We start from the raw sequence: 8,212 nt of genomic DNA, 5'->3' as shown, positions 1-8,212 counted from the left end.
ACTTTAAAGAACACTTTAAATCACTATGGTATAGTATAGTATGAAAGCAATATCGATAGCAGGAAGTACATGAGGTTTGCAGTAAGATAAATCTGAGTTTTAATCCAGGCTCTTCTTACCAAAACAACACGAGGAAGTCATTCAGTCTCAGTGTTCCTCATCTGTTATACAGGGCTGATGCTTCTGACATTGCTGGATTATTCTGAGGATTGGTGATCTATATGAGGTACTCAGTACTGTGTTGGCCCATAGTTGACTTTTTATAAATGATTAATGGTCTTATCATTTAACTGATAGTCAAGTATAAAAACTTTCCAGACTAGAAAAGCACCCTTGAAGTGGGTTCTACGAATCAAGAGTGAGTGGTAATAAGAGTCTCCTCATTACAGTCCTGCTCAGGAGTTGGCCGAGTTTGGAGACAAGGAGCATGCTGGGTCAAGGTGAAAGGATGCTACTGTGTGCACGCTTTCCTGGGCATTCTGGGCCCAGCACAGGATTCGCAACAGGGATCCAATGTAGAGGAGCAGAGAAAGCTGACTCCGGGAGCAAGACCTCCAAGTCTAGCATGTACAGATTCTGGAGGGTTCTGAGAAGGGCAGTGATGTGAAAGATGGGAAGACAACTCTGAGCTTGGCATGGTGGAGTCATTCAAGTCGCCTACCGTGGGCTGTTCCAGGCTTTTGGGAACTGCTCATTGTTAATACACAGGTTCTGCTCCCAGGGGAGGCGGGGAGAAAAGTAAGCCAAATAATCCAGAGGACTCTACACAGTTAAGGCTCAAAGGTAAAGACTGAGACCAGGAGGTCTATCTTAATGAGGAAGAGGGCAAGGAGTCTGAGTAGCACCCCTGTTTTCATCACCTGAGTTCTGAGTTGATTGGAGAAAAGCAGGGAGCGTGACAGTGGATATTCTAGCTAATGGATATTCTTCCACCTGGAAGGAAACATCAAGAATGGACAACACATGCTCCCCTCCAACAAGGAATTCTATTCTCTAGTAATTGGCAAATAAAATATTGCAACTTAATTTATGTCTAAGGAGCCCTGGTGGAGCCCTGGTTAAGCGCTCAGCTGCTAACGGAAAGGTCGGTGGTATGAACTCACCAGTGGCTTCGTGGGAGAAAAGACTTGGTGATCTGCTCCTGTAAAGGTTACAGCCAAGAAAACCCTATGGGGCAGTTCCACTCTGTTACATGGGGTCAGTCTGAGTTGATACTGATGAATGGATCTAACGATAACAATTTAAGTTGAACATGATACTTTGTGCTTATGGCAGGCAATCAGCCTCAAGGGTCACTATACTGTCTCATGATTAAGTAAAAATATTTACCTTTCGAAAGTCAAAATAGAATTTTATTTCCTAAAATGGTCACTGCTTTGACTAACTGTAGGATACACTGCTTAATTTATTTTTGTAGCTTGCTGTCCTTGCTGTCTACCCAGTATGCATTCTCCCCTTCTTCCTTTCTAACAGAGCCCTGAACTTCTTTGGTGCAGCAAAGTTCACAGTTACAGACACTGGATCTCCCACCTCCTTGCAGCAAACACTGGCTGCGCCGCAGTCTTGGCCAATGAGATGAAAGTGGGCGTGATGGTGTAGGGCCAAGTGTGTGGCGAGTATGTTCCTAAGATAAGCACAGGCCATGTGACGGAAGGTCTCGGTTTACACACGGGTAGACGGGGGTAAAAACAGCATGGCCCTTCAGTTTCTAGCCTTGCTTTCTGTGAGTCTCTATTCTCGCACCTGAAAAATGACATAGATAATGTCTATTAACAGATGCCTGGACAAACAACACGTGGCATATCCATACAATGGAATAGTATCCAGCCATCAAAAGGAATAAAGTTCTGATACATGCTTCAACATGGATGAACAGTGAAAATAGACTAAATGAAGAAAGCCAGGCACAAAAGACCACATGCTACTTGATATCGTTCTTATGAAATATGAAAGTCCAGAACAGGGAAAGCTATAGAGACAGAGACTAGATTAGTGGTTGTTTAGGGCTGGGGGAGTTGGTGGGATAGGAGGTGACAGTTAAAAGGTTGTTGTTGTTTGCCATCAAGAGGATTCCAACTCACAGAGACCCTATATGACAAAGTAGAACTACCCCATAGGGTTTCCTAGGCTGTAAACTTTACAGGTGCAGATAGCCAGGTCTTTCTCCCGCAGAGCCGCTGGTGGATTTGAACTGCTCAGCTTTTGATTAGCAGCTGAGTGCTTAACCATTGCCCCACCAGTACTCCTCAGGGTCACACTGGACATGCTTAAATCTTACAGCAATGAGTTGTGACCTGTGTGAAATGCTGTCTACTGGGAAAGCTCATTAGAGACTCTGTCCAGGGTCTTTATGAGGGGCTGGTCACATGGAAAAAGCCCTCTGGGGTATTAGAGTCAAGCACCCTGCTACTCACCACAAGGCTGGTGGTTTGAACCTACCTAGAGCACTAGGAAGAAAGCCTTGGTGATCTGCTGAAAGGTCACGGCCTTGAAAACCCTGTGGAGCAGCTCTGCTCTGCACACACGGGGTCGCCAGGAGTCGGAATGGACTTGCCAGCAACCAGTTTCGCAGTCACGTCGGTACTCTCTGCTTACCACATACCGAAGTTCCAGCCACCCCGAGGGAAGCCGATGCTCAGAACACACCACGCTGCTTGCACAAACTGTTCAGGCACAGCAACCCACACTTGTACGTTGGCGGGATGGCGGGAACCCTCCCAAAATCCAAGTTCCCAGAGGCCAGGCAAGGGCCAACCCTGCAAGCAGGCCTTTCAAAGGATGGCAGTCTCAGGCCTGCTAAGTTAACTCGCTTCTGTACAAGTTGCCGCCCAGGAGAGAACTCGTCCTGAAGGGGTTAGGGGACGACTGGACGAGCTCTCCGGGGACAAGACTTAACCTTCTGAGGAGAGCAGGGACACAGAGTGCAGCCGGGCGGCTATTGCCAAGTCTGTCTTTAGCAGAAACTGGAAATGGGCTGAGTCCTAGGGGGAACCATGGCTGTGAGTAACGTGGCCTACTTAAAGACAAATCTCTCCGCCTTCCTGACTTAAGGGAGAATCCTAGTGTCTTAGTTATCAAGTGCCTCTGTAACAGGAATACCACAAGTAGACACCTTCAACAAACAGAAGTTTACCCTCTCACAGCCTAGTAGGCTAGAAGTCCAGATTCAGGGCGTCAGTCCCAGTGGAAGGCCTTCTCTGTTGGCTCTGGAGGAAGGTCCTTGTCATCTACCTTCCCCTGAAGTAGGAGCTTCTCGGGGCAGGAGCCTCAGGTTCAAAGGATACACTCTGCCCCAGCACTGCTTTCTTGGTGGTATGAGCTCCCCCTGTCTCTCTGCTCGCTTCTCTTTTATATCTCAAAAGAGACTGATTTAAGACACAACCTAATCTTGTAGATTGAGTTCTGCCTCATTAACATAATTGCCTGTAACCCTGCCTCATTAACATCGTAGAGGTAGGATTTACAACATAGGAAAATCACATCAGATGACAAAATGGTGGGCAATCACACAATACTAGGAATCATGGCCTAGCCCAGTTGATGCACATTTTTGGGGAACACGATTCAATCCATGATACCCAGGAACTCAGAAGAAACAACAGGGAGGGTGTGAATGATCACAAAACAAAATAAGATCGAGACTGTCCACAAGAAATGCGGCCACAGTTATATTACCAGAAGTACTATGATTTTCATATGCAGTCCAAATGAGGGCTTTGGGGAAAGAGTTTCCATGGTGTGAGGCAGGTTTCATTTTGAATCTCCGAGTGAAGGATTCCCAGTGCTCCCTATCTTGTTGGAAGAAGTGGCACTTCTTCTTCAGGATCATCCAATCCATGGAGTCAGCCCACAATGAAGCAGAAGCCCACCCGTCCCCTCTGAAGCTCCCTGGATGATGGAGCTAACAAAACTTAAAAGCTACAATAGAAGACTTGGCATTTGATTGTTTCTGTAGAGAGGTCTGGTACTTCCAAGGAAATGGAGCAGCTGGGGTCACCCTGGGGGGGAGTGTTACCGAAAGAAGACTCAAAAAGAGCGAGAAATACAAATGATAGGAGACAGCATGCCTATAGGGCATTCCTCAAGCCCTAGGACAGGGTGCCTTGTCCTGTGAAGAGAAGTAGAGTGGCTAGATGAGGCCCGGCTCTGGAGGGAACACAGTCACTCAGCAGAAAGAGGACAAGAACTGGAAGAGCGAGCTCTCAGAAGAAGATCCTTCATGGAACCTGACACAGCTTCTTGTATCTAGCACGTGCTGCAGAAATGCTGAGTGAAGAGACACATCACTTGGGCAAGCTGAAGCTTAACTCTAATATAAGATGACACCAGACAAAAGGAAAGGAGCAATAATTAGGGAATAGAAGTACAAAAGAACAGCTCATTGTAATAAGGTCTGCCTTAAGAGTGGCAGACACATTGGCCTGACATGCATCGACTGTAGACGGGATAGCATTTTCCATCCAAATGTGCCAGGCAAGCTGTGACAGACTGCCAACAGTGATAGACACACACTGCGTGTAGCAGCCCCAGCTGTCACACAGAGGGCAGCCTTACCGTGCATAGGGAAGACGGACACATTCAGCTAGGCGCTGGGGTCTCAAGCCACACTCAAACCTCCCCTAGTAGTCTCTGTCCCCTGTGGACATTTGTAGGCCACACACGTGCACAGGATTCCCGCTATCAGACCCCTACTGGTAGCCTGGATTGGAAGGCACAGGTGTGAACAGTTGTGCTGGGGACAGCAGGACACCAAGGGCAATGATAACAAAGGGCCACTTCATGCTACTAAGGAGAACCTGAGAAGAGAAGCAGGAGAAAAATGCATGGAATAGATGGTGCCTGGGAATAGGGAACAGAAAATGACATCACACCAAGTGAGACTCTCTTTCTCCTGGTGAATAGGAGGAAGATTGTTTTGGGTTGAATTGTGTTCCCTTACTCCTGGTACCTGTGAATGTGACCATATTTGAAAATAGGGTCTGTTATGGATTGAATTGTGTCCCCCAAAAATGTGTGTCACTGCTCTTATTCAACATTGTGCTAAGAGGTCCTAGCCAGAGCAAGTAGGCTAGACAAAGAAATAAAGGGCATCCGGATTGGCAAGGAGGAAGTAAAATTATCTCTATTTGCAGATGACATGATCTTATACACAGAAAACCCTAAGGAATCCTCCAGAAAACTACTGAAACTAATAGCAGAGTTTGGCAGAGTCTCAGGTTATAAGATAAACATACAAAAATCACTTGGATTCCTCTACATCAACAAAAAGAACATCGAAGAGGAAATCACTGAATCCATACCATTCACAGTAGCCCCCAAGAAGATAAAATACTTAGGAATAAATCTTACCAAAGATGTAAAAGACCTATACAAAGAAAACTACAAAGTACTACTGCAAGAAACTAAAAAGGACCTACCTAAGTGGAAGAACATACCTTGCTCATGGATAGGAAGACTTAATATAGTAAAAATGTCTATTCTACCAAAAGCCATCTATACATACAATGTACTTCCAATCCAAATTCCAATGACATTTTTTAATGTGATGGAGAAACAAATCACCAACTTCATATGGAAGGGAAAGAAGCCTTGGATAAGTAAAGCATTACCGAAAAAGAAGAAGAAAGTGGGAGGCCTCACTCTACCTGATTTTAGAACCTATTATACAGCCACAGTAGTCAAGACAGCCTGGTACTGGTACAACAACAGACACATAGACCAATGGAACAGAATTGAGAACCCGGATATAAATCCATCCACATATGAACAGCTGATATTTGACAAAGGCCCAGTGTCAGTTAATTGGGGAAAAGATAGTCTTTTTAACAAATGGTGCTGGCATAACTGGATAAAACCATTTGCAAAAAAATAAAACAGGACACATACCTCACACCATGCACAAAAACTAACTCCAAGTGAATCAAAGACCTAAACATAAAGACTAAAACGATAAAGATCATGGAAGAAAAAATAGGGACAACCTTAGGAGCCCTAATACAAGGCATAAACAGAATACAAAATATTACCAAAAATGACGAAGAGAAACCAGATAACCGGGAGCTCCTAAAAATCAAACACCTATGCTCATCTAAAGACTTCACCAAAAGAGGAAAAAGACCACCTACAGATTGGGAAAGAATTTTCAGCTATGACATCTCCAACCAGTGCCTGATCTCTAAAATCTATATGATTCTGTTAAAACTCAACCACAAAAAGACAAACAACCCAATCAAGAAGTGGGCAAAGGATATGAACACACACTTCACTAAAGAAGATATTCAGGCAGCCAACAGATACATGAGAAAATGCTCTCAATCATTAGCCATTAGAGAAATGCAAATTAAAACTATGATGAGATTCCATCTCACTCCAGCAAGGTTGGTGTTAATCCAAAAAACACAAAATAATAGATGTTGGAGAGGCTGTGGAGAGATTGGAACTCTTATACACTGCTGGTGGGAATGTAAAACGGTACAACCGCTTTGGAAATCTATCTGGCGTTTTCTTAAAAAGTTAGAAATAGAGCTACCATACAACCCAGAAATCCCACTCCTTGGAATATACCCTAGAGAAATAAGAGCCTTCACACGAACAGATATATGCACACCCATGTTTATTGCAGCTCTGTTTACAATAGCAAAAAACTGGAAGCAACCAAGGTGTCCATCAACGGATGAATGGTTAAATAAATTGTGGTATATTCATACAATGGCATACTACGCATCGATAAAGAACAGTGACGAATCTGTGAAACATTTCATAACATGGAGGAACCTGGAAGGCATTATGCCGAGTGAAATTAGTCAGAGGCAAAAGGACAAATATTGTATAAGACCACTATTATAAGACCTTGAGAAATATTATAAACTGAGAAGAACACATACTTTTGTGGTTACGAGGAGGGGAGGGAGGGAAGGTGGGAGAGGGTTATTTACTGATTACTTAGTAGATAAGAACTATTTCAGGTGAAGGGAAGGACAATACTCAATACATGGAAGGTCAGCTCTAATGGACTGACCAAAAGCAAAGAAGTTTCCTGGATAAACTGAATGCTTCAAAGGTCAGCGGAGCAAGGGGCGGGGGTTTGGGGACTATGGCTTAAGGGAACTTCTAAGTCAATTGGCAAAATAATACTATTATGAAAATATTCTGCATCCCACTTTGAAATGTGGCATCTGGGGTCTTAAATGCTAACAAGCGGCCATCTAAGATGCATCAATGGGTCTCAACCCACCTGGATCAAAGAAGAATGAAGAACAAGAACACCAAGGTCACACAACAACTATGAGCCCAAGAGACAGAAAGGGCCACATGAACCAGAGTCTTACATCATCCTGAGACCAGAAGAACTAGATGGTGCCCGGCCACAACCAATGACTGCCCTGACAGGGAGCACAACAGAGAACCCCTGAGGGAGAAGGAGATCAGTGGGATAAAGGATGCAGACCCCAAATTCTCATAAAAAGACCAGGCTTAATGGTCTGACTGAGAGTAGAAGAATCCCGGCGGTCATGGTCCCCAAACCTTCTGTTGGCCCAGGACAGGAACCATTCCCGAAGACAACTCATCAGACATGGAAGGGACTGGACAATGGGTTGGAGAGAGATGCTGATGAAGAGTGAGCTACTTGTATCAGGTGGACACTTGAGACTGTGTTGGCATCTCCTGTCTGGAGGGGAGATAGGAGGGTACAGAGGGTTAGAAACTGGCAAAATTGTCACGAAAGGATAGACTGGAAGGGCTGACTCATTAGGGGGAGAGTAAGTGGGAGTATGGAGTAAGGTGTATGTAAGCTTACATGTGACAGACTGACTTGATTTGTAAACGTTCACTTAAAGCTCAATAAAAATTATTAAAAAAAAAAATGTGTGGCAACTTGCCTAGGCCATGATTCCCAGTATTGTGTGGTTGTCCACCATCTTGTGATTTGATATGATTATCCTATGTGTTGTAAATCCTACCTCTATGATGTTAATAAGGCAGGATTAGAGGCAGTTATGTTAATGAGGCAGGACTCAATCTATAGGATTAGGTTGTATCTTGAGTCAGTCTCTTCTAAGGTATAAAAGAAAGAACTAAGCAGAGATGAGAAGGAACTCATACTACCAAGAAAGAAGTGCCTGGAGCAGAGCATGTCCTTCGGACCTGGGGTCCCAGTGCTGAGAAACTCCTAGACCAGGGAAACACTAATGACAAAGGCCTTCCCCCAGAG

General features: G+C 44.5%; 1 protein-coding gene across 1 annotated transcript in view; it reads right to left on the bottom strand.

Annotated features, from left to right (window-relative positions):
- Nucleotides 1-1,456: 1,456 nt before the first annotated feature.
- The window catches only part of DNAAF11 (dynein axonemal assembly factor 11), a 105,954-nt gene continuing 99,198 nt past the window's right edge, over nucleotides 1,457-8,212 (bottom strand). Inside the window, exon 13 of the transcript XR_007513261.1 lies at nucleotides 1,457-1,743. The gene's annotated coding sequence lies outside the window, so the exon portion shown is untranslated. The remainder of the gene's footprint in view (nucleotides 1,744-8,212) is intronic.

Source organism: Elephas maximus, chromosome 15 (assembly GCF_024166365.1).
Source record: "Elephas maximus indicus isolate mEleMax1 chromosome 15, mEleMax1 primary haplotype, whole genome shotgun sequence".
NCBI lineage: Eukaryota > Metazoa > Chordata > Mammalia > Proboscidea > Elephantidae > Elephas > Elephas maximus.
Note: the sequence above shows the minus strand (reverse complement) of the source record. Positions and strands in the feature narration are given on the sequence as shown.